The sequence below is a fragment of the Oncorhynchus tshawytscha genome, linkage group LG05 (assembly GCF_018296145.1).
Source record: "Oncorhynchus tshawytscha isolate Ot180627B linkage group LG05, Otsh_v2.0, whole genome shotgun sequence".
Classification (NCBI taxonomy): Eukaryota; Metazoa; Chordata; class Actinopteri; order Salmoniformes; family Salmonidae; genus Oncorhynchus; species Oncorhynchus tshawytscha.
The window spans coordinates 52639153-52664665 of NC_056433.1; the positions used below are offsets into that span (position 1 = coordinate 52639153).

General features: G+C 38.9%; 1 long non-coding RNA gene across 4 annotated transcripts in view; it reads left to right on the forward strand.

Moving 5' to 3' along the window:
* The first annotated feature begins 4140 nt into the window (after positions 1-4140).
* LOC112250834 overlaps positions 4141-25513 on the forward strand; it is a 52642-nt gene continuing 31269 nt past the window's right edge. Inside the window, exons 1-3 of one of the 4 annotated variants that reach the window (XR_002953577.1) lie at positions 10655-11808; positions 13326-13366; positions 25398-25513. This is a non-coding gene — a long non-coding RNA (uncharacterized LOC112250834). The other 3 variants (XR_002953578.2, XR_002953580.2, XR_002953579.1) reach the window with 3 other exon arrangements.

The window sequence follows — 25513 nt, forward strand, 5'->3', positions numbered from 1 at the left end:
GCAAGTGTTCACACTTGCACATTCTAAAGTGGGCAAACACCTATGTTAGTCCAGGGCTAGCTGGCCCTGCTCCGGAGTGGGGGGCAGACAGAGATTCGGGATCCTTGGGATGTCCAACTTTGACGTCACCACATTGAAGATGAAACGTAAAATGGTTAAGGTAAGGGTTAAGGTTAGGGTTACAGTTAGGGTAGAATATGTTTATTTATATTTGTCACATACACCACATACGCCCCTTGCACAAATTAGGGTTAAGTGACTTGCTCAACAGCACGTGAACAGTTTTTATACCTTGTCGGCTAGGTTATTCGAACCAGCAACCTTTCGGTTACTAGCCCAACGCTCTAAACAGGTTAGGGTAAGGTTACCGGTTAGGATTTAGGGTAGGGACATCCCAAGTATCTGGGGATTGCACAAACCCATTTTCTAACTAACGGATTTCAGTTCGAGCAGGGCCTGAACGTCATTTGTATGGGTAGGGCTTAAATCCAATGCCCATGCAGGACTCTACGTATTGGGCTTGTCCATTAGCCCTGGGTTAACAAATGCTTGTGTGAACACAAGCTAAGCTAGCCCAGGGCCAGTCTGGAGCTAAGAACAATGCAGTGTAAAAAGGCTGAATGTGTTTTACTGTAGCCTGTTTCAGACAAACCTTAATTCATTTCATTTATGTTTTTATTTTATTTTATATAGAAATATAGTGGTATAGAATGCGTGATTTGATCAGATGTTACAGATTTTAAAGATAATGTCTGAGCCTGAGCTTGTCTAGCTAAGCCACTGCTGGGGGAATAGTTTGGCAACAAGGACGTTTGTACGTGCCTCTAACCTTCCGCAGTGTGGTTTGCTTGATCGGCTGATAAAGCATGGCCCACCACACACACACACACACACACACACACACACATACAGGTCCAGGCCATGCATAGAAATGACAGATCATCCTCTATAAAGCAGTCTCCTGTATTCCTCCACTGGAGCATACAGAGCAGAACCTCTCAGATCTTTTGCTAAAGAGCCATTCATTGCATTCAAATCTGAGTTTAGCATGTGTGTCCACTTGTTTGTGAGGATCTTTTAAAAAGCTGATACAATTTCCACTTTTTGCTAATTGGCAGCACCCGTCTTGCTGAATTTGTGTTGGATGTTTTGCCCACAGAGCTTGTGCACAAGAGCATGTGATTTCTATCAGAATGGTGAACGACAACAAAAGAAGCATTGTGGAAGATGGTAACATCTCGCTTAAGCAAGTATGCACCAACGGGCCTACGTCTTTGCCTGTAAATCAAGACGAAAGGGCTACCCAGTGAAAATGCAAACAATTTCCTCTTGAAAATGTGGTGCAAAATTGCATGTGACAGTTGACTGTAGTGTTGTACAATCAGTGGAGAAAGTGGGTATCTGGTCTACAGACCTGTACATGTGTGCTGCTGTATAAAGAACTGCATTGTCCATACTGTGTAAGTAAAATCTTAATCTGCAATGTAGGCCTATGTGTTTCAAAGATTTGAGAAGGAGGTTGATGTGTCTTTGAATTGTGTCCCAATGTCTTCTATGGTTGGATGTTGAACATCTTTATAATAGACACATTTCAGTATGCAAGAAAAAATGGCACCTTGAAAAACACCTTCACTATCATCTTTGATACAAATTGTAACTCCTCAGACATATTAACCATCTCTGTCCAGACATTACTGGGAAATGGGCACAAATTGAATGCTAATATTCTGGGGGCCACAAGTGTCTCCCTCCTGCATCACTCAGGGGCCGCTCTGCTCTCACACCACTTCCCTGTCTCTGTCCCAGGGTACGGCTGTGAATACAGTGGGCTTGTGGGCTGGCGGGAAAGAGGCCTTCTCATTGGCCCGTCTTTGTTTGCTGCATGCATGTTATTCATGCTTTATTTGAATACATGCAAATGTGGCAGCAGTGGCCCTGTCAGTGGACCCTCCCACCTCCTGCACCTTTCTCTCCACTCACAGGCTGCCTCATCCACTCTGCATGTGCATGGCGCAGGGATAGCTATGGAAACTGAGGAGACTGGGACTGATTTGTCAGAGGGATTTAAAAGAGGTGTGAGATTCATGACTATGACATTTCAGACACTGCCATATCTCAGGGGGGAGTCTTGGGCAGGGAGGGAGGGAGGGAGGGAGGGACAGGGACTGGGCTACAATGCAGAAAAAGTAGAGACACTGCGCACAGTGCACAGCCCATCCCTATAACATTCATCATCTATACTGTACCGAATTGAACAGAATCTAAATGCTCTGACGTGCCAGATATGGTGGTGCCACAATACATGGCTTTTCAAAGAGGATTGATTAACCAGTTGGCATCTGACTAGCACAGTGAGGGTGACATGTGGCAAGCAGCACATGAAAGTGTTTGCCTCCAAATCAAGCCTGTCCTATCATATCACACTTTAACAGATCATAGATTCTCTCTTTCCTGGTGGTGCCTTCTTCACTCATTGGCAGACTGGTGTCTTCAGTCATTTAGTCAATAGCAAAATACAAATGTATAATTCTGCTTAACATGCAATTGAAGAGAGGAAGTCAAGCTACAGTCTCAGTTATGATAGCATTTTGTGACTAACTGATGTGGGCCACCCTCAGTCTAACTAGGCCTAATAACATTGGAATGTATTGACATTTCTGCATGTTCAGGCAATTATTCATATTCAAATGGAGGTACATAGCTTTGGTCATCCTGGATGGCCATCCATCCACTTCGTTTGATTCAGACTGGTTGGAAGAAAGGGATAGCATCAGCTTTGTGTACATGTGAGTGTTATCCTGCTCTTTCTCCCTTCTTTATTACACAACAAAGAGGTCCAAAGGGCCACATCTGCAATAGGATGCAAGTATTTCATAATCCTGAACAGTGAGAAATTAAATTAAACCATCAAATGACCACGTATATTCACATTCACATATTCCCATAGTGTTCCTGATTAGGGATTTAGGCTACATAAATGCAGCTAATTCGGCTGAACCAAGCCAAATTGGATTGGCATGACTCTGAGGCACGTTTGCTATAGCTTGTCCTCATACTGATTCAGGATTTTGACTACATGAATGAGTGCACATGTACACGCATAATTACTTAAATGTACAGCGGTAATTATGTTGTGCTGAGTGCTTCTCGGTGTTCATCGCATCTGGCAGGTAATCTTTTGTAGCGCACGCGTGTTTGTGTTTGTGTGTGTCTCAACATGAACGGCTGTGTTCTGAGTAATTGGAACTACTGTACATAGGACTATGATATTTTATCAGGAGCTACATTTATATACATATTTTGTTTAAATTGTTTTTATCTAAATGACCATTTAGACATTATTCGTTTATTAAAAATATTTTTTTTAAATGTTATTTCCAAGCCATTTTCTGTCCGGGTATATATCCTAAATCTTCTTGTGCTTCATACTTCTCTGATACTCTTCTCTACTGTTACCCTACCGTTCCCTTTACTGACCATATTATAGGCCTACTGTATGTTGAGACAGGGAAACTAAATGGGAATTTTAGAGGTATCATATGGTGGTTGTGTTACTGTACCTCGACAAAACATGAAATGGAGCTGGATTGACCAGATGTATGAACTTTAAATGATGTGCACTTATTCTTTTCAGGAGGGAATGTGATGAGAATAAATAATACATTGAGAAAGTGAAGCAGTTCAATTTAATTGCAATTCCTAACACTTACCTACTCTATATGTTTGCGACATGTTACCAGAATGTAGGCCTCCCTCTGAATTCAAATGTTCACTGATCATTAGAAAAAGAAATTGAGCCAAATCTGTTCAATGTCATGTTTAAGCTATTTCATTTGACTTTATGGTTTTAAATCTGGCTATTGATTATTTTCGAGATACCTTGATTTCATCTTCATATTCCACAAGGGGGGTAGGTAATTATAGCAAAATGGCTGGCTCTACCAAAATGCCAAAATGGTAAAGAAACCTTTTGAGGACTACCTCCCCCAACGAATTTTGCACATAGGCTATGTTCCTATACACATACGTGTTTTGAATGATAATTGTCTGCACAAGTCTCTGCGCTTGAACTTGACCGTCGGAATTGCATGGGAAAGGAGAGGCGAATTTGGCCCTTGCTCCCTTCCTTTATGCTGCGCGAGTTGTTCTCATTAGCATAAAATTCATCCCGCTTGTAATTAAAGAGGGGAGGCAGATAGAACCCAGTCTTTTTTCTCATGGCAGGGAACGAATAAGCATCTCCCTCTCTGCAGGAACTCTCCAGGACACACACTGTAAGTTTATCAACTATTCTTCTTCTTGCGGATTTAGGCCTCAACGCAGGCTACTTTACAACCTTCATTTCACAGACATTTTTTTTGTATTATTCATTATGCATCGACTACCATCTGTGGATTATTGCTTATAATTTCAGAGTAAACATTTTGCAATTTAACAATGTACGCTACATGAATTACATTCCATGGGTATAATGTTGAGTCGTGCGTAATGCTACTAGCTAGATAATGTAATTATTCTGAATGTACATTTCCTTCACACATGTTATGTTATGCATATAAAAGGAATTCCACATTTGATATGTATCATTGCTGTGGGGAGACAAACGTAGAGGTTATACCTTACCTATCGTACCTTACCTATCGTACCTTACCTATCGTACCTTACCTATCGTACCTTACCTATCAAGTTAAGATTATTAGCCTTTTTCCATTTGTTATCATTCTGATAGGCCAGCTCAAGTTCAGAGCTGCGCAAGTTGAGGCTGTTTATTACATTACACGTATTTATTGATGTGTCATGGATATATTCACGTTGACATATGCCATGTGTTTTCATCTCATGATTTATTGTTTCTGATGTCAGAATGGTGTAGACATAATCCAGAATTTGCCCAAAGTGAATGTGCTTGCTCCCGTATCAAACTTGCCTCTAGACCTCCCTCCATTGATGATGTTGATTATATATTTATTGATGATACAGGTGGGCGTTATCCCTCCGAGAGCCTCTGCGTTAAGTCAATTGGAAATGTCTGCTGATAGTATACTGTACATTGCAGGTCACAGGGCATGGCGTCGGTGCAATAACTGCTACCCTGACTCACTTGTGTTGCTGGCATAATGAGTGTTGATGTTAGATTTGGCTCAGGTTCTCCTTACTCAACTGTTTAGGTGGAGGGTGGTGGTAGCTGCATCAGGGTAGAGAAGGGTGAATAGTAAAGGTTACTAGACCTAGACCCTGGCAGTAGTAGTCATGGGTGCTATCTATGCAGGTTTTGTTTTCTGGTTTATAGGACGTTGCATAACAATTAATATGGTGTAAATCAAACTTAGCTACATCTCATATGTGTATGAATCTTAAGTGGATTGAAGGGGCACGTGCTGTTCCCTCTGCATGCCATGCTCTGTAGATTGTTTGACTGATGTTACACTCTTGAACTCTGGCATTTCTCTGGGAGTACCTTCCAAATGTCTTCTCCCTGAATAGCATGCAGGGATATTTTCAGTTGATAATGGCTGATTCTATAGGTCATGCATTTGTGAGCATAGCGATGAGGCGGTTTCCTAGACTCATTTCACCCAGCAGTTAATCTTTTGATAATATTCTGAAGCTAATTTAGATTTTAAACTGAGCCCTGTCATCAAAATAGCTCTTTATAGGCTATAGGCAGTTAGTACTAATTGGTGTAGGGTTAGCGGGCTACGGTGCCCTCAAATATTTGGTCTCTCTTTGACTTGATGCATGACCCATGAGACTCCTTAATGCCCTGATGTTAGGTCAAGCCCTTTGAAGTATGGCTATTGTAATTCTCAAAAGTGGGACCCTTGATTTGGTCACTTGTAAACCATTGAACCTGACTCTAGCGATTCAGTGGTGTTATGCGGTTATATCTGGTAGTATACATTAAAAAAATGTGATTTATGGATTATGTTACATGCAGAATATTATGGCAATTTTGTAATTCTGTGTCTATAATTAAGTAATTCTGTGTCTATTGATTTGAGGGTTGATTTGAAATTCTGTCTATCAATGACTGATCAACTCACCGCTGAGAGGGGATTGATAGACACAAATGTATGGGACTAATCGTTGTGCATGCTTTTGCATAATTTAAAATGGGATGTTTGTGTTTGTATAACTCACTGTGTCAGGCTGGACGATATTGCCTTCGATTCTACTATCATGCATTCAATTATAACATTTACATATAGCAGTTTATATGCTCAAATTATAAGATAATTAAAACATGCATATATGATGGAAGGAAATTATATGATAATAGTAATTTATAGTCTAATACTGCAGTGTGGCAGTTAAATGATGTTTTTCGTTCTCTTTCTCCTCGTCAGAGGGAGACAAGATAAAATCATTGTTTATTAAATTCAACTCCAAGTAGCCCTTTCCTGCAGTCAAATGACCTAGTGGCCTAATGGGTGGAACGTTATTCATATTTTTCATAATTTCATAAATATCAACCTTAAAAAATAAAATAAAAATCCATTGTTTCTATGCCAAACGGTTTTGTTATATTTCAGTCTTCTGTAATGTATATAAAGTCTAATATTGGGATGCAAACTTAAAATTGAATACATTTCAACTATATATCTGACATGGTACAGGTGTCTTCCTTTTTTTAAAGCCCATAACCATGTGTGTGAGGTATATACTTTTGTTTCAAAGTAGATGTGTTTAAGACTACCGAGAAACACTGTGCATGACCCTGAATTAACCCACTGCAAATTAATTAAAGGACTCTCTGTCATAATAATATGCTGAAATACACCTAGTGTACATTTGGGATATTTATAGCAAACCATATACAGACCATTCATGTGCAGTCGGTTAAGGTACACCAGAGGTATTCCACCAATAGCATCATCCAACAGAAATCCAGTTACTCCAAAGGAATTGCTGCAGTTGCAGATATATTACAGATATATTACAGATATATTACAGATATATGAGTTTAATACTGTACAATACGTCATATATTTCAAAACTCCAAATGGTCATGAAATTGTTATTTAATCATGGTGGTGGTAGGATAGGGTGGCAATAGCCCGATACAGTAAGAAGATGCTATTAGAGTGGTCCACTGAATTTCCTTTCAACACGTGATTACCAAGATGTTTTGACTTTGTTTACATAGATAACATATGACTCTTTCAAAAGCATAGAGATGTATACTGCATAAAGACACTGCAACGAGCACAATCACATTCTCTCTGAGGCACAAATACATTATATACACACTGCAATATGTTTCATTGTCCAATCAGGCAATAGGGCTTTTTATTACTATATTTTTCTGAATGATCTTAGTGAATCCTGCTCCTCTGTCCAATCAATCCTACGAATTGTATGCTCATAAGCAAGATTCTTTTGAGTTTAGCCCTGAAGGAACTTTTCCTGTGAGATTATATGCCCCATCAAGACTCTTTTGAGTTTAGCCCTAAAGGAACTTTTCCTGTGAGATTATATGTCCCATCAAGATTCTTTTGAGTCTAGCCCTGAAGGAACTTTTGCTGTGAGATTATGTCTCATTGATAGATTGTTGATAGATTATTGATAATTCAGATAATTATAAATATATTATATTAGATTGATCATATACTCCTGTATGTTTCACTTAATTGGAAAACATGAGAGTGTTCTTTGATAAATAGAAATGCAATTACTGGATAAGGTGTTCCACACAGATCACATTTAAAACGGAGTCTCACTCTAAATGCACCTTTAATTTGAATGGCAATAGTGAACCTCTTTTTTCTGTAGTTGGGCAGCACGTGTCTAATGTATGTGGCTCTCATAGGTTTTACCACACCCTTTTTCAGCGAAAAGTAATATTGCTCTGCTCTTATGCCCTGGTTGAAACATGAAAACAACAACGCTTTATAAGCATATTAATAATACACCCCTCAGATTTTAAATCTATGTTAGCATAAAATTGATAAAATAGTTCAAATTATTCTTCACTATGTTAAATAAAAGTCAATGCAGAATCATATAGTTAATGTTAGGCAACCACAATTTCCAATTTCCAAGATTGACATTCAATTATCGGTTGTTAGCTTTGTTTGATTCACTTTCGATAAATGCATAGATCTCGTCACCAACTGTCTTGATAGAATTTGATTGTGGTCGGGTCCAGTAGGCTACAGGTTTTTCAGGCGTTGTGATCTTCTAGCTGTATATGTTCTTATGGGGATTTTTCAATAACACACAGCATGACTCCAGTTTTATCTTCTTCATATTTAAAATACCGAGGATAATCAAATGACGTTTGAATTGTTCTCTTGGGTTATTAACATCATGTCACCTGGAGTCTTCTTCCAGCCTACCTTCTAAACATGTAATTTATGATTATTCTTGTATCTGTTTTATGTCATCCACATTATTATTTAAGAAAACGTTTAATTGAGTGCAATTAAATAAATTACCAAATGTGATTAGGTCTATAAAAATATTTAAAATTATGTGTCTCGTCTGTTTATAGACGGCTACAAATATACTACTAATTGCTACGACTAATAATGATACTTTCTTTACAATGTAATGAAAGTGTGACCAATAGCCATTTCATTTTGTATAATAGGTTATTCATAAATATTAATCAGATGTTGTGCATTCCATGGACTAGTACTTTCGTCCGATGGGCGTCGCTGTTTCTGCAGTTGCTTCAGTCCTTGCTTGAATCCTTTATCTTGGGGTGGTTTAGGATTTAAACAAAATTGCCAGTTTCGAGATAGCCTACTCAGATACATGCTGAAATTCGTGAGTCTCAAAAACGGTAATGTAGGCTTATTTTATAGGATTGTATTCACACTCCTTTATCAATGCCTAGTAGTCAATAGGAGCCATTAACGCCAAAAATCTGCCTTTGCCAGGCATATATAGGCTTATAACTGATTTTTACAGTGAGATAAATTAAGTCTGCTACCACGCGATGCCATGAATTAGGTGAAATGCTGCATTTTCAGTTTGTATAAATTTACAGTTCAAATCAGGTTTATACTAAATATTACACCTATAATTCAATAAAAATACGTTGTTAAAATTATAATAGTAATAATAGATCCTAATATGTTTGATATGTAGGTTATTTAGGTTATTTCAAGCGTTGCGGTTGTGTGAAGTGTAGGCTGTCTGGCATTCCTGACCAACAAAAAAACGAGTTATTCATTATCTTTCATGGATAAACTATAGATTACATGAATGAGTTCCATTTACCTCCAAGTTATAGCTTGCTGATATTTAGCTAAATTAATCTGTGGATTTACGTCTGTTAATAAAAGTATCCTATATTCTTTGTCCAATTGGTTCCTTGTATACACTGAGACACACCGTTACAAAATGTAGAGGCCCAAGTTAGGGGCCAGCTCATTCAAACGAGTTCTGCTGCCCTTGACATTGATCGTTAAAGATTATGGTTATTATCAAAATCAAATTGTTTCTCAAAGGGACATTGAGTTGCAACAAAGATTTAAGTTTTTACTTCAGATTTAATCGAAAGATGTAGGCTATGACATTATTATTATTATACTTTTACCACTTTTCTTTGCGTCGTTAAAACTATATCTGGTCAGATGAGCTGCGAAAAAGACTGTAAAGACAGTCAATCAAACGAAACGCTTTGATATTAATTTTTAGATTATCTAAATAAATTAATGCTAAACATAGGCAATGCTAAACTACTCTCGTGCAGGTGTCTATAGGCCTATTCCGTAATTAATTTCACCAGAAGCTTTTTTGTCTGATGCCTTCAAAACTGGCAAAGGTTGTCATTTGTTATTACCATGGCCTAATTGATCAATGTGATGCCTATTATATTCAGATATTCAACAGACATAAATGAAGAGAAATTTCAGAACCACAATAGGATGTAGTCTTCGTACATCAATTTAAATCATGATCAATGCCATGATCAAATATGAGGAGAACCCAAACAAATATGTTGAGGAAAGCTGATCAACTTGTTGCACACACACACACACACACACACACACACACACACACACACACACACACACACACACACACACACACACACACACACACACACACACACACACACACACCTTAAAGTTATGAAAAATAAATATTGGTATGTATCAATGAGTGTGAAAGTGCAATACTAAAACAGTAGGCTCTCAAAGGCAACCAATGGACGATGTTTGATTCAGACTTACAGTAGTGAGTTACATACATCTTCATGTGTTTTCGTACTGGTCCCCCGTGGGAATCGAACCCACAATCTAGACGTTGCAAGTGCCATGCTCTTCCAACTAAGACACGTTATTTGCCAAAATATCAACCATAGCTATACACTAAAATGCACAAAACGTTGTTTTTGCTAATAACCTACTGAAACCTCTCACGATACCATTGAATCGTCTAAGGAGGGTAACGATCCCGGTTCCTGACGTAAGCACGTATTCACTCACGTAGTGAAATACGAGGCGCTTGGACTTGCACGTATCTTTCAACTCAACGCGGAATCCACCTGCAATCAGGCTATCCGTCGTGTTTTCGAATGAAGTACCTGCTCATTTGTTACAAGCGTTAACTCTGTGGTCGCATGAGAAAACATTATTCAACAGCACACGGTTGTGCGCGGTCTGAGGAAGGAGACGTAGCCACCGAGACCCACGTAAGGCAACGTGACCCAGAACCTACACAGAACCCAGAGGAAATCATCCTTTCTCATAGCGGTCCTCGACAAGAGGAGGCTTGTAGTCAGTGCTCGGCTGAAACGGTGTCTTATCCACCTCTAATAATTGCGCTTGCATGTTCCTTGTTATTTCTGAACGGGACTAAAGGCTTGGCGCGTATTCACTCTCTCGCGTTTTGACTCAGTGACTAGGCAAGCAGTTGACGCAAGTGTTACTTCAAGCAACAAGGCGCAGCACGGGGACCCGTGGTTGCAGTGACGGGTCCCTCTCCGCTGATGCGATGGTGCCGAAATGTAGGCCAGCAATTTTTAGAACTGTGCCATCCAGCCTTTCTGCGAGGATTGCAAGAGAGTCGACTTAAAATAATGTGGAGTTGGATGATGGAGTTGTAATTGTAGCCAATGTTAAGTGGGAAAAAAGGAAACATTTGATGGGTAAAAGTTAAGATTCACTTGGAGACGTAGCTGGCTGGCATTTGGGTGTATTGCGTCTTGGCGAGTGATGGGAAAAGGCTTTCAAGCATTCTATTTCTCTGCTCATGGATCTAAGTCGTGTTGGATCCCTTCTATAGATCTCTCTACTTCTGCCTCCACACTAGCCTACATATATCTATGTCTCTTGTCTAGCGAGTGATTCAGAAAAAGATTATGGGCGTAACTAAAAAGGGTAAAGGAGAATTCACACAGAATTGGAACAATAGACATCAATTCACAATGGACAATGAATAGAGGAGCGGAACTGTTTGGGTTTCTGGACACGTCCACGCCAGGCGGGCTCGTGACGAGGCCAACGACATGTGGTGCGGGACTGACTGGCAGTCTGGACACTTGCACAAATTAGAGAGTCGTTTGGCCAGTTTTCTTGTCTCAGGCCACTCAAGCAAAAGTAGACTAATGCCAGTGTTTGTAGTAAACTGCTCCGGATTGGATTGACTCAGTACATACCTTTGGTCTCTTTCAAAGTGTATCTATGCAAGATAGCTCCGGGTTTATTTCTCGCTGGCTCAGTTCAAACTCGTATAGCTGTAGCAAACTCTACACTGCTACTGCAGAACTCGAGTTTTTCTATCATCCAAAATTCTATAGCCTAACTGAAATTCAATGTGGACATCAGTAACGCCTATTTTATTGGATTTACGGTATGTAAGTATGCATGACAATTATTATTATAGCAACGGGTGTCAAGCCTACTTGAGTTGGTTATAAGATCTTAAAAAATGTCATTTTGGTGGTACTTTGGAATTGCTTAGGTAGGCCTACTGCTTTTTATTTTTGATTGTTTTATTGTTTTACTTATGACAAAAGTAGTCTATAATAATAATATTTGTCCTAATAGCGGAATAACAGCATTATAATCCACTTGCATTTATTGTTAGTTTAAATTTTTTTTTTATTGAAGTGGTTTGAAATGATATAGCCTACACATTTTTACCTCCATTGAAAAGTAAGAAAACATTAGCAGTATGTCGGCGTTAATATGTCACGTCTTAACGGAATCGTCCATTGTGCAGTCCGCGGAGTAATGATGGGGTGAACCGAGTGGCCCCAGCGCTGGCGTTTAAAGCAAACAGTTGTGCGATTGTTAGGAGAGCCTGGGAAAATGTTCTGGGGTCTGGGAGGTGGAGTGTCTTGACGCCAGACCCTCTTGTTAAGAAGACTTCTGTGCTCCCAGACACCATTGTCATGCTAATGAGCGCCAGCACGTTGTTGAACTTGATGTTGACTTTCTTTGGGGCTACATTTTTCTCGGTCACTTGTTTGTGGGAAAATCTTCTCTGGAGCTACAGTGTGAAATTAATTAATCAGCCTTTGCAGCGGACAACAATAGAGCCAAGAGAATCTTGGCAACACACAAAATACTTGTATTATTTTAGATAAACTTTATTTTTCCACGCCTCAAGAGAACCGAGAAAAATACTATCTATAGATATTCTCGGTTTATATTTTTTTTATGACATTGTGACCAGTTGAAATAGAGTTCAGCTTACATTTTTTGTTTTGTGATGGTAGGCCTATATTATTTCTCTTAGTCTAGCTGCCTGTACTTGTTTTTTTTCTGAACTTTATTGGTGGATCAAAAAGCTTAATTGCGTTATACATGGGCAAAGGTTTTTGCAATTGGGTGGTAGCAGGTTTGCGTGTGTGTGTACTCTCTCCTCTCCCCTCTCTCTCCCTTCACCCACTGGGTAAAGGGATGCATGTTACTGTCATTTTCATATCCAAAGCCCGAAAATATTTATAAGTAGACTAAGCATGTACAATGCTGCCAATTTTCCATCACAAAATAGTTGTGCTCTTGTCGTTTAAAATCAGCTGCTGAAATAGGCCTACCTATATGTCATCTTCGGTGCATTTTGGACTGTGCACCATCTGAATAGATTTTGTTCTGATATTAACAATGTTTTCTTGCATAAGTACACCTGTTTATGTGTAACATCAACTTTATATATATATATATATAGGAAAGTTAGGGAGGTATATATATATATATATATATATATATATATATATAGTATATATATATATATATATATATATATTTATATATATATATATATATATATATATATATATATATATATATATATATATATATATATATATATATATATATATATATATAGTTGACATTGTATTTTATGCATATATTCAACAGGCAACAGGTGCTGAAATCTGAGAAAGACTCATACAAGCAAGGTAAATTATTTCTATGCAATTTCTTTGCGGTAAATGTGTCCGTTTTAAACTAGTAGGCTAACATTGCTTTAGCTGTGATCTGTAGCGTTCATTCATTTCAGAAGAATAGAAGAAACATAAGTCATGTTGGATTTTCTGCACCTATGGTAAATGGTAATATTGGCATTAGCCATAGCTATACTTATGTTATTTTATCGATGTGGGGTGAAAGTTAAAGGGTGTGAATAATGTTAAGTAAATTGTTATTTTGTTCTCAATATAGGCTACCGTATGGCATAAAGTCAGTTGTAGGCCATGCCTTTTGGTAGCCTATTCAGTTCATGTTAGGCTACAAATCCTTGTGAAGCAATGCGAGTATTGGTATATACAACTTTGCAAAGTCCCAATCTATCTCTAGACCTGTGTTATCATTGTATAAATTACAACGATGTATGGGGTGGATTTATACGATAGTGGACTATTCGTACATTCAAGTCAAAGCAGCTATCAGCAACAGCAACCTACAAGTAACAGGCTTATTCGTTTGAGGGCCTACAGACGCTTTCATTCTAACGGCTGATTTTATAGTTTCTATAGCTAGCCCATCAAAGCCATATTATTATTTTATAACTACATTTTAATTATTGTTAGGAGGAGCCGGTTATTCGATGATAAAAAGACATCGGAAATGGGCTACTTTGCCATGACCAATGAGAAATATGAATAGTACACAATATTATAACTATTTACATTGTACATTTATAGATGTTATCATAACATTATTGATTTAACAATATGGTGTAGAATACTATTAATCATTGTAAAATGTATGCAACCTTTATCAACTTAGCCTAGGCTACCTCTATTATTTAGGCCTACTATGTGGAGATGACATTACACATTCGTCAAATAATAGTTCAAAGGTAAGGCACTGACGAAAATATTTTCCTCTATAAATGTACAGGCTACCAGAAACCTGCGTCCAGCCATACAGTATAGGCTATGCCATGTGGACAGTGCACCTATCATGGAAGCCTATAAAACAGGACATGACGCAGGAAGGGGGCGTGCCTGGTCCTTTGATGGTCCATAATGAATTCACCTAAGGCTGAATTATGAGGTGGTTTTGCACCAAGGAAAGAGGAGGGGCTGGAAGTATTCAAAAACAGTACTTTAAAAAATATACTGTTAACTGTGCCCAGATATAGGCCTACAGACCGTCACCTGTACAATGTTAGGAAGGTAAGACAAAAAGAAAGATGAAATATGAATCTATTGTCATAATGCTAACTTATACTATATCTGACATTTACAGGTGCAAATGTTGCTTTATACTGGTTTAGAATGCCTAAATCAGGCCCCATGCATAAATGACCGTCTCAAAACATTTCAAGAAAATAAATTTGTCAATTTCTCAGCTATGGTCTACCGAATCCCGGAGCCGACTAGGTGAAAAATCTTCCGGTGTGCCCTTGAGCAAGGCACTTAACCCTATTTGCTCTTCGTCTGCTAAATTATGTAAATGTAGTCTCCCATTGGCCAAAAGTTCACCTATAATGTCAGGTATTGAGGTTTACATGTTACTCAAATTAAATATGATTGTTGTTGTAGAAAAGTAATTTATAGGCCTGTCATCACTGCTGAACATGCTTCGATCTACTTGCTTCAACAAAATCAAAGTCTTCAACGATCTCATCTATAGCTGGGTTGCCTTGTTTCTTTGGTTAATATTGTACATATATTGATTGCAGTCCCAGAACAGCAACACATCTACCCCTACACAAATCCAATTTAACCAGACCGCTAAATAATAATAGGCCAAGAGCGCGAGCTCTCATTGGCTAGCTCAGAACCTGTCAGTCATTTTAATCTGTGCCGTGGTAGATTAACAGAATAAATAGATGTCGTGAATATTCGCTTTGTATGAGGAGACACGGTAAAGTCTAGGGCGGGCTGAGCCCAGCTCCTGTTAACGGGGAATTGGTCTTCTGATACATTAGTGATAAGGGTTTATATGCTACTGTAGCCCGCAATGACCATGCACAAAATACAATATTTTTTTGTTTGACAGAAATCTCAGTACCAATTTCTACTGTAAATGATTAACCTTGTGTGTGGTGTTTTTTATAGGTAATAATGCAGTAACTTCAATTAATTTCACACCATGCATTACATGTAAAGGTCTTTTATATATTTATTGATGTTTTTGTGAATATTTAAATTATTAACTGTTATCTTGAAGTTCTCCATAGTAGCCTAGATTGCTAACTGTTTCCAATGGCTATCAAAAATTAGGGCCTATTATGACGACTGGAGAAATATGCTATATTTTGACCTATGAGAAAATATTTTGGCTAATAACAAATCCTTGTGAAAAATCCAAGAATTTTACCCTAAATCATGTTAAAGGCTATTACTTGACATGCCTATATGATACGTTGACTCTAATGATCTTTTAACCTTCCAATAATGAAACGAAGATAAATGATTAAGTATGGATTGATGACAGTGGTTATATCCCTTGAAAGAAAACATTGTTATAACTTTGTCATAGACTGGTTTGGTCTGTTTCTGTAAAAATCAACTAGCCTAATAAGTTTATATTATAATAATCATAATATTGGCAAACCAAGTCATTTCTTCCATTGTTGGTGCCCCTATAATATTGAAATGATAGCTTTCTGAAAACAGTTCATTTGACGTTAGTACAAAGTAGCTTCAAAGCCTATATATTCGTAACAGCATATGAATCATTCTCACCCTTGTATAAAATATAATTCAAGTTTGGGTGTTATTGAAGGAGTAGCCAAGAAGGCTACATTATAGATCATATACCTTTTCGAATGCGTGAACAACGAATCGAATTTTGGTTTGTTTAAGAGTAATGCATAAAGCTTTGTAACGAACTGTACGTGATGAAATTTCACACAACATTCACATTGTCATACTGTACTGTAGTTTTAGGCTATACATAACTAGGTACGGTCTGTGTTTTCATTACGGTCATGCATGAGACGGTTTCGAGGTTTGAAATTCAAGTTAATGTGTAAGCCTAATATCAATAGTGGGTATTTGGCCTATAGGATGAGGGGTAGCCTCAAAATATGAAAACCGATTAATACTTTTTAAATACGCGCTATTATTCACATGAATGAAACATGGTTGTAGGCCTACAGTAGAGTCAGACATGTGCCATGTATGAGAGACTCGTTATAATGCTTTGTAATTTTGATTCAGTGAAATGGTTCATTCCATTGTCTGGCCTCGGTTTTACATTTCGCATGTGGGAGATTCCATTTTCTCATGAAGAATAGGGGATGTCTCAGCAGAATCAAACATCGTCCATTGGTTGCCTGTAGCCTACTGTTTTAGTATTGCACTTTCACGTCATTGATACACCAATATTTATTTCATAACTTTAAGGTGTGTGTGTGTGTGTGTGTGTGTGTGTGTGTGTGTGTCTGTGTCTGTGTCTGTGTCTGTGTCTGTGTCTGTGTCTGTGTCTGTGTCTGTGTGTGGAGACTGTCATTTGTGTGTTGTAGATATTAACATCTAGTTATGTAGACGCTCAGTTAGGCGTACTATGAAATGATCCCTCACAAACGAAATGACAGACTTCTCAAAATGTATCCAGGTCTAATTGGTTTAGTTTATTCTTAGCCATGTCCTTAAATTGATGAGTTGAGGAATTCAGATAAAAACACTATTTCATATAACTAGCCTACCATTTTGACTGCGATGATAGGAATGATAGTATGAATACAGCTATTTCTTTTCACTGATTTAAGAGCAAACTGTATTTGAGGATTTATATAAAGCACATAATCATTAGGCTAAAAGAGCAGTAACTGGACTAGTGATTAGGTTATTATTCAAAAAGAGAATTTATGTTAATTTGGCACCAAATACTCCAAAGTTGGTCAAATTATGTTTCACATGATCAAATAATGATGATGAATGATTAAGAAACGATTCATCTTTCCAATCTTTATTACACATTAATCCGTTGTTTTATCTGGTCTATGTCTTCAACTCTGTAACATGATCCAATACAATGCACATTACGAGCATAGCCTAACTCCAGCAACATATATATATATATGCTACTGATTTCGTATTCATATTCAACAAGAATGGGTGTGGCAAAGAAGTATGGTGACCTCCAGAGTGGAAAGTGTCATATAGGCCTATAATGTTATTGAATGGCAACTCGTTGTCATTGGCTTTTCATGATAATCTGAGATTGGAGTGACTGGCCTGTTCCTACCTCGAATAATCAGATGAAAGTAAGATTGCGTGTTGACCTCGATCAGATAGGCCTAAGTATTCTCTCCCTGCATTGTACAATAATGGCATTGGCGTTTTATATGACAAAATGAGCTACATACTGGCCTAGTTTATAAGATTAATATTTGTTTTGTTGTTGTTGAGGGGAATTAAGTTTTGTGCATTATGATATCCAATGTTCTTTTGATAGTGGAATGGATTTTAAGCCGGCTTTATTCAGTGAGTTGCAATACATCAAAAGAGAGAGTAGTTCTTTTTTCACTGATGTCTATGCACTGTGAACCAGAGAGGGAGGCTCTGGTGTTATGCTATTTTGGAATCTGAGGCTATTGCAGAGCGCTTGGTCACGGCCGTGTTCACCACAGTGTCCCAGGGTTTCTCAACCCTGTGTGTCAATAAGCATACCTAATGCTGGTGACATCACATTTCTATTGGCCGGGTGACCCCCGTGGCCTGTGAGAGTTTCTCCCTGCCCCAGCCAAGCTCCCGGTGCCTCTGACCATGACAGTTGCGTCTCTTTCTCCTCTCCTGGTTTTGTGGTGAATTTCTCGATAACGTGTTATGACCGGTGTACTTCCATAGTGCTCCCGTAGACGGTGTGCGTACAAGCTTTGTTTGATGAATGTACCGGAAATGTATGGAACATCTTTTGAGCATTTGTGGATCCGTGGCTCTCACTCTACTGACAGAATGGCTTCGCATCAGGAGTTGAATGGGAATTCAGAATTTGCTTGTTTGCCTATGTGAGCCATCATGGAATGTTTATGCAGGCCTATAGCCTTTAGTGTGCCATTTGATTACTAAAGATGAATCCCTAGAACAGAGGGTTGTATCATTATTTGAATGTGAGTATTACATTTTTTAAAATAATGCCTTGTTTATTAGCCTATATTGTTGTGGTGTCAGAAGTGGCCTTGTGTTCTTAAACGAATCATCAGCCAGACAGTGTTGGAAATGAAGGACAGTCTGTACCGTATAAAGACTCGTGGATGCTATGTGTAGAAATCAATAGACTTTTGCTCTTTCATCATATAGAACAAAGTATTTCTATTAGTCGGTGGATACTTTCAGATATTATCAAGACGTTTCCATTTATTTATATGAATTTGATTGAATCCAGGGCCAATGCCTGAATATAGCCTATTATTCATGTCCTCTTTTCCATTTAATTCAATATCCATTCAAGATCAAATTGTCAACAGCATGTGCTTTTAATGCAGTTCATTTAAAGGTGAACTGAAGCTGCTCTCTGTCAAGTATGTTGTTGACATTTACTTGTAGTCCTTACAGCAAGCTGCAGCTCATGCTTTTATAGTTTGTCATGTTTAGACCCCTTTCTCTAGTCATTTACTCAACATCGAAGCTAGTCTATGGTATGAACTGATCGATTGGAGCTGGCATTTAAAACGACTGTGGTTGTTTGGGTTGCATTGTGATTATTTAAGGGATAATGTAGAAGCCTTTCTGGCCTTACCTATCCATGACGTTTCTGTTGCAGACTTGGTACTGTTGATATGGTCGGTGTTGATATGGCTTGGCATTTGTGAGTTCAAAGTTAAGCCTTTGCTGTGTGAAGGACTTGTAGGCGGGGTTATACTGTACTAGGCCTAGATGATTAAGAACAACTAATTGAATTTGGGATGGTAGTTTTGGGAGCATGTGCATGTAGGGAAGCATGGCTTTTTCTCTGATGACTGCTAGTTTACGCATGATGATATTGTGTACACTGTCCACCACGCTCATTTCAGCCTATTCAAAACATTGTAATATTACAGTCATAAATAATTAATTCGGGTATACATAAGCAAGCTCTTGAAACCGGGCCTTATAGCGTAACCTATTACATTCGCACGCGCGCATGCAAGTGTGTGTGTGTGTGTGTGTGTGTGTGTGTGTGCGTGCGTGCGTGCGACAGAGCGTGTTTGATAGCGAGAGCTCGCGTCTGCATACAAGCGAATGTAATGGCTCCATGTGACCACAACAGAAGCACTGAAGCAGCATCGGGCACGCGGCGGTCCCTTTAAGAGACGTGGGTTAGTTTCTCTCTTTGGTTATCTAGCTGTATGAGTTTATGTGATATCATAAAGCTAGAGAACCGAATGTATAAACTAATTCTGCAGACTTCAGGAACCACCAATGGAGCGAAGCGAATCTGGACCGGGGGATGTCGGAGAAAGGCACCGAGCCCTGGAACTAAAAGCAGGCTGTGCCCGCTGAAAGCACCGGAAAACGCCGCTGTTCCAGGGGGGGTAAAGATGTAATAAATGTTGCCTCAAATCGGATTAATAGCCTGGAATGGCATTCCCAGGAAATGTATGGGGAGACATTGGACATAATCGTATAATCGTTTCTATCGGAGATGAGGGGTGGTCGCGACAGTGGTACCCGGAATCTATATATGCGGATACTGTTGCCTAATGATGATTAATTGAAGTGATTTTGCATGATGTGTACTTCATTAATTATGTAATTGGGGTTCGGTGTATGACCCGGGGGTGAGAAGAAACGGTAAAAGAGAACAGTTTCAACCGATTGGTCCTGTCTAGTGAGTCACGTGCCCTGCTGAGCAGTAGACTATAACAATCGGAATATAACAATCGGACCTAATGCACATATGGCTGGCCTGTAGCTACAGTATGTTGGCAAGCAGCTGTGCCTCTCAGATCAGAGAGCAATCTGACTGCATGCCCTTTTTATTTTCTGTCTTAAAGTTGATGATAAGGGGCCACAGTGGAATGCCTAGACATATTAAAGAGTTGCTTTTACTTTCAACCCACAGGAATGAGGTCACTGAGGCAGTGTTGCTGCATTGCTGTTGGATTAGGCTGGTTTGCATCTTGCCAAACATTGTCATCACCAGCATTATTCTGTATAGTCTAATAACTGATAGGCCTATGTTCATTTGGGCTGAAGGAACAATGTGAAGATGTTTGTACCATCCTAACCGTGGCCTTGTGTATGATGCTCTCATTAGAAAAGTCTCTCAGACCCTCAGAGGAGAAAACAAAATGTCAGTTTTCTGTGTGCCCTGCTTCCAGAGATAACATCTAGCCCTCCATGTAGCCTACAGATGGGTACAGACAAGGAAACATGCATTCTTCTACACACAATACACATTATGATGATGCTGACCCATAAGTAGGTCTACTAAAACCAAGATGCAGGGTGGTCCAATCCGAATGTTCTAGGAAGTGTGGTGAGGAAGGGAGGCACATAAACATGTGTTAATATGACCGTATAAAGGTAAAGCAACCTTTATCATTGGGTAACTCACTGTACTTTGAGTTGTGTGTCTTTTGCTTTGGCAATATACTGTTTACAGGCTGGTTACTGTCACTGACAGCTGTTGATTTGATTAAGGATGGCCATAACAGTGAGGCTTGCATGGCAGTAAATACACAGAGGAATGTGTATAATTGACAGGTAGGCTGTGAGTGCTCTCCGGACTCCCAACGTTGACCGCTGAGTGAATCGGAGGTGATTGTGAGTGCCAGATAATGCCGCCAGGGCCAGGGTTGGCTGGGTGGTGAGAGATGACCCGATTGCAGGGCGTATTTATGTCAACCTCTTTTGGATGGACAAGTGTCCGTCATCGATCTCACTGATGCTCCAGTCCAGTCCCATGCACTCCCTGGTCGTGAGATGGGATTTACATTGGCCCGTTGAATTTGAAACAAGCTAGCTACCTTGGCTGCCGTTCATTCACTCCTAGTCGCCATGTACAGGGGTGGAGAGGAGAGGAGGGGAGACTGCACCACGGTAGAGGGTTATAGCTAGGCCTACCTGCCTGGCCCATCCTGTTGCAGTAAACCCAGGGCTTGGCCCAGTGGTTATAGCTGGGGAGTAACCTAGGATACTCCAGGCTCTTTTACAGGCCTTTGTTTATTAGGCTGTGGGTTGTTCATTGAGGATGTAGGTCCAGATTTGAATTATATTTTCTACATGGAACTCTTCAAGTTTAACTCTGACATGTGGCTGTGTGATACAGGTTACTCTTGTGTTCACTATGTTTAGCTCTAGGATACTGATTTATGGATTTTGCTGCTTTGGTATGTTCGTTGTGCACTGTTTCAGGTATGAGCAAAGTCACCCAAAATATAGGCAATGGTCTATTTTTTGAAATTGCAGACTGATGGGACATCATGCCAATTGGGCGGTTTAAATTCAGTTATTCTTTGTCTGTAATATTACACATTTGAAAATAGGTCACTATTTACACATTACCAATGGTACTAAGATAAACCATCTATTCCAGTGTCTATACGTTTATGATAAATCATTCAGCGGCATACCTCTCTGGACGCAACCCAACTCATGTACGTTGAATCACCTCTACATTTAATACCATATTTACATCTTATCAGTTTAATGCGGCTTCCTTCCTGGTTCCAGCCCAGACACCTTAGTAGTCTGTGATTTAAGGCCTAAACAACCCACACCACACCACCCACAGACAAATCATAGTGAAATTCATGTAGTGCTGAGGCCTAATAAATGAGGGATCTAGGCAGGGCTCCTTTGAGATTGAAATGCAGTGTGTGGTGTGCCTGAGAGCATGGCTAGAAGTTTTCCCACATGAATATGTGTCTGTATGGTCTTGTATGTCTGAGTGGCTGCCACCAGGGCCCCCAGCAGATGGAGGCTTGTCTCTGTCTCGGCACCTGGCATAAGCAGCCGAGATGAAATCTAGATGAAAATACATTTGTACTCCTCTAAATCCATGCTGCATTTGATTACACTGGAGAAACAAAGAGATATGAGAGTAGATGAGAGGGTTCCAGACACATAGCTGGAGACCAATCAGAAAGGAGGGGGAAGATGGTTGTGTATACATGAGGTGTATTTCTAACCTCTGTTGTAGATGGGAAATTTGTCTATTAGCCTACGTTTGGTATGCAGCCTTACAGGACACTGATAACACAATGCATTTGGTGGGGCCACGTCCAGTATCTTGCTGTGTGTTTACCTTTTGCAGATATGATGACTGTCTGAATGTATGCTCAATACATTGTATGCTCCGCCAGCTTTTATTTTCTTATTGTTTGGCGTGTTTGAACAAGGTAGATATCATATTTACAGTGTGGGACAATTGTTTTAGGTTTACATTAGGATGTAAAGCCATGTCACCATCTTGAAAAAACAGACCTATACAGTAGATACTATCAGTAGGCCTATAGTGTCATCATACATTATACTATACTGGACTCTTTAGCTGGTGAGGGTGGGTGGATGGTGGATGATCAAGGGTTGGTGGATGTACCCATAGTGCTTAATTGTTTGCATAACAATGTCCGGATCATAGTTCTGTGTAGCAAATAAATCCTATATTGTTCTGGTTTATTCTCTCCCCATGGTGTACAAAAAGGATCCAATGTGCATATTCAATATACCAATAGTTGAATTGTTTTTAAACGCTACCTATTGTCTGTAATCACCAACTCCCCGATGAGCTGTCAGAGGACGAATGTAAGCAAAAACTCTGTAAAATTGTCTAATAACTGAATTCCCTGAAATGAGTCCATTATATTTTGTTTATCCTCAAACCCTTGTACTGTAAGTTTACTCATAGGAAGTTATTTTATTTTTTATTTTATTATTAATTGTTATCATTATTATACCCCTTTTTAATTGTCTGCATTGTTGATTGACATCAGCCACAGGTTCACATTGGTGCCATCATGAATTTACAAAGTCAATGTTTGTTTTTATTTTCACCTCAAGAAGCAAGCAAATGACCTATTACTTTTCTCTATGAACTTATGAATTCAGAGTTTGGTAGCTTAGCAACAGCCTCTGACCCATGCAACAAAATGGAAAAAATGAAAGGCTGATATGCTGTTCCACTGGCAATGCTAAGGATGGTGCCACATTTTTTGAAAGCTGGATGCATTGTTATCTTTCAGCATTTTATGTTGGATTAACAATAGGAACTAACCGTGTGTGTCTCTGTGCATAGCTTGTGTGCGGACCTTGTGTCCAATGGAAAGGTTGAAGATTACCATTTTTTAAATATCTATGACAGGGCCAACTTGACAGCCTAGTGCCTCAACTCAAATGCAAATTGTCATGAGGCCCTTAAACCATGTTTCACACATTACATAGACCTGTTACTACATTTTATTTTACTGTTTAAAATCGAAAAGGTTATTAGAATATTTTTACTAGTATGGAACAATTGATGTCACTTCGGCCAATTTTAGGCCTGGGTTATCACGAAAACGTGTAGAACACCTGACCTGCAGTGGCATACAACAATAGAAGACTATAACATGCATCTTTCTGAATAAACAAGAACCTGTAAATGTAAGCATCCATTTTAGTATGCCCATCGAAATTGAATGTGTTGTGTGTTGCACAGTGTGGGCGAGCGTGCTCTCGACATAATTAAACGTGTGACTGTGATGGGGTTGAAGTAGCCTAAAGTTTGAAACACGCGGGTCAGCTTGAATTCAATTTTCAATTTTAAACCAGAACAAACTCCTCGTTATGTTGCATCAGTTCTCAGAGTTTAATTGATCATGGCTAGTTTGAAGGGAATACTTTTTCTATTGGCTATTGAGAAGTATCCTGGTATCCATTATCTGATAAAGAACACACTGAATATGCCTGTAATACCGTTTACATTTGATGTTGCTTAGTGTTCAAATGTTGTGGATTACTTTTTAAATTTCCCCAAATATTCTGTTGTTCTGAGAAAATAGTTTATAATTCACTCAAGCAAATAGCCAATATTTCAGCATTATTCTCATTAAATCTTTTTTTGCTTGTTATACTTTCAACGCTATTTCCATCTCTGTCGAAGATGTGGCATTTCTTGTTTCCTCCACTACAATATTGCGGTAGCCTACATTATGGTTCGATTGTAATGTTTTAACTTGAAAAGTCGATGTGCATATAGGACGGTAGATATTTTTGCGACAGATCGCCTAAGTTACCATTGTTTCCATGAAATGTAGGACTACATCGAACGGATACTTTCGTTGTTCCTAACCATAGCATGTGCATTTGGTTACTTGATGTAGCCTACATTTGATTTTGTCTAATATTTCAGAGGCTGTAAGTGTAAAGGGTCCAACAAGTGAATAATTGTGTCTTGGTCTGTAGTGGAAGACAATCTTGTGTGCTTCTACACCTGCATTGCTTGCTGTTTGGGGTTTTAGGCTGGGTTTCTGTACAGCACTTTGAGATATCAGCTGATGTACGAAGGGCTATATAAATAAATTTGATTTGATTTATAATTTCACATACATCTCAGTAGGCGACTTGTTCTCTAAACGTTCAATATGTTTTATTATTTTGTTCTGAGAATAATGTACACATTATTATTATTATTAAATTAACAAATAGTATATTACATTTGATAATAACTAGGCTGCATTATACCAACGCAGTGGAGATAATTACTGGTCCTGTATGTACAATTGAGGCTATATTGACATGGAAACATATGTAATTAAACATTATTTATTCAAGATGTCTTCTATAGCTACTCATGGAGTCCATGTTCAAGAGCTAGGTCATCTGATGACTGAAGGCTCAGTGTCATTAAGCAATTTATTGTTTTGTAGTGTGTGTGTGTGGCATCAGAGGCATTCTATTATAGGTGTGTAATCCCTAAGGTCTCTCTCCAGTACTGCTAAACAATATACCCCTTATTCAGACACCTCAAGACCTGAAAATATGCCTGCTGTGTCATACAAAAACAACTACTGCAGAAATTTGACTACATGCATCACCATCTCAACGGAATTTTCTGTGTTTGCAGGATGCAGGACCTTGGACAGATATACCATCTTCTGAAGCCAGAAAAACAAAAAAACGCAGAGAAATCATTTGAGTGAGAGAGATCAGTAGCTGTGTGGGCCTGGACAAGGAGAACAG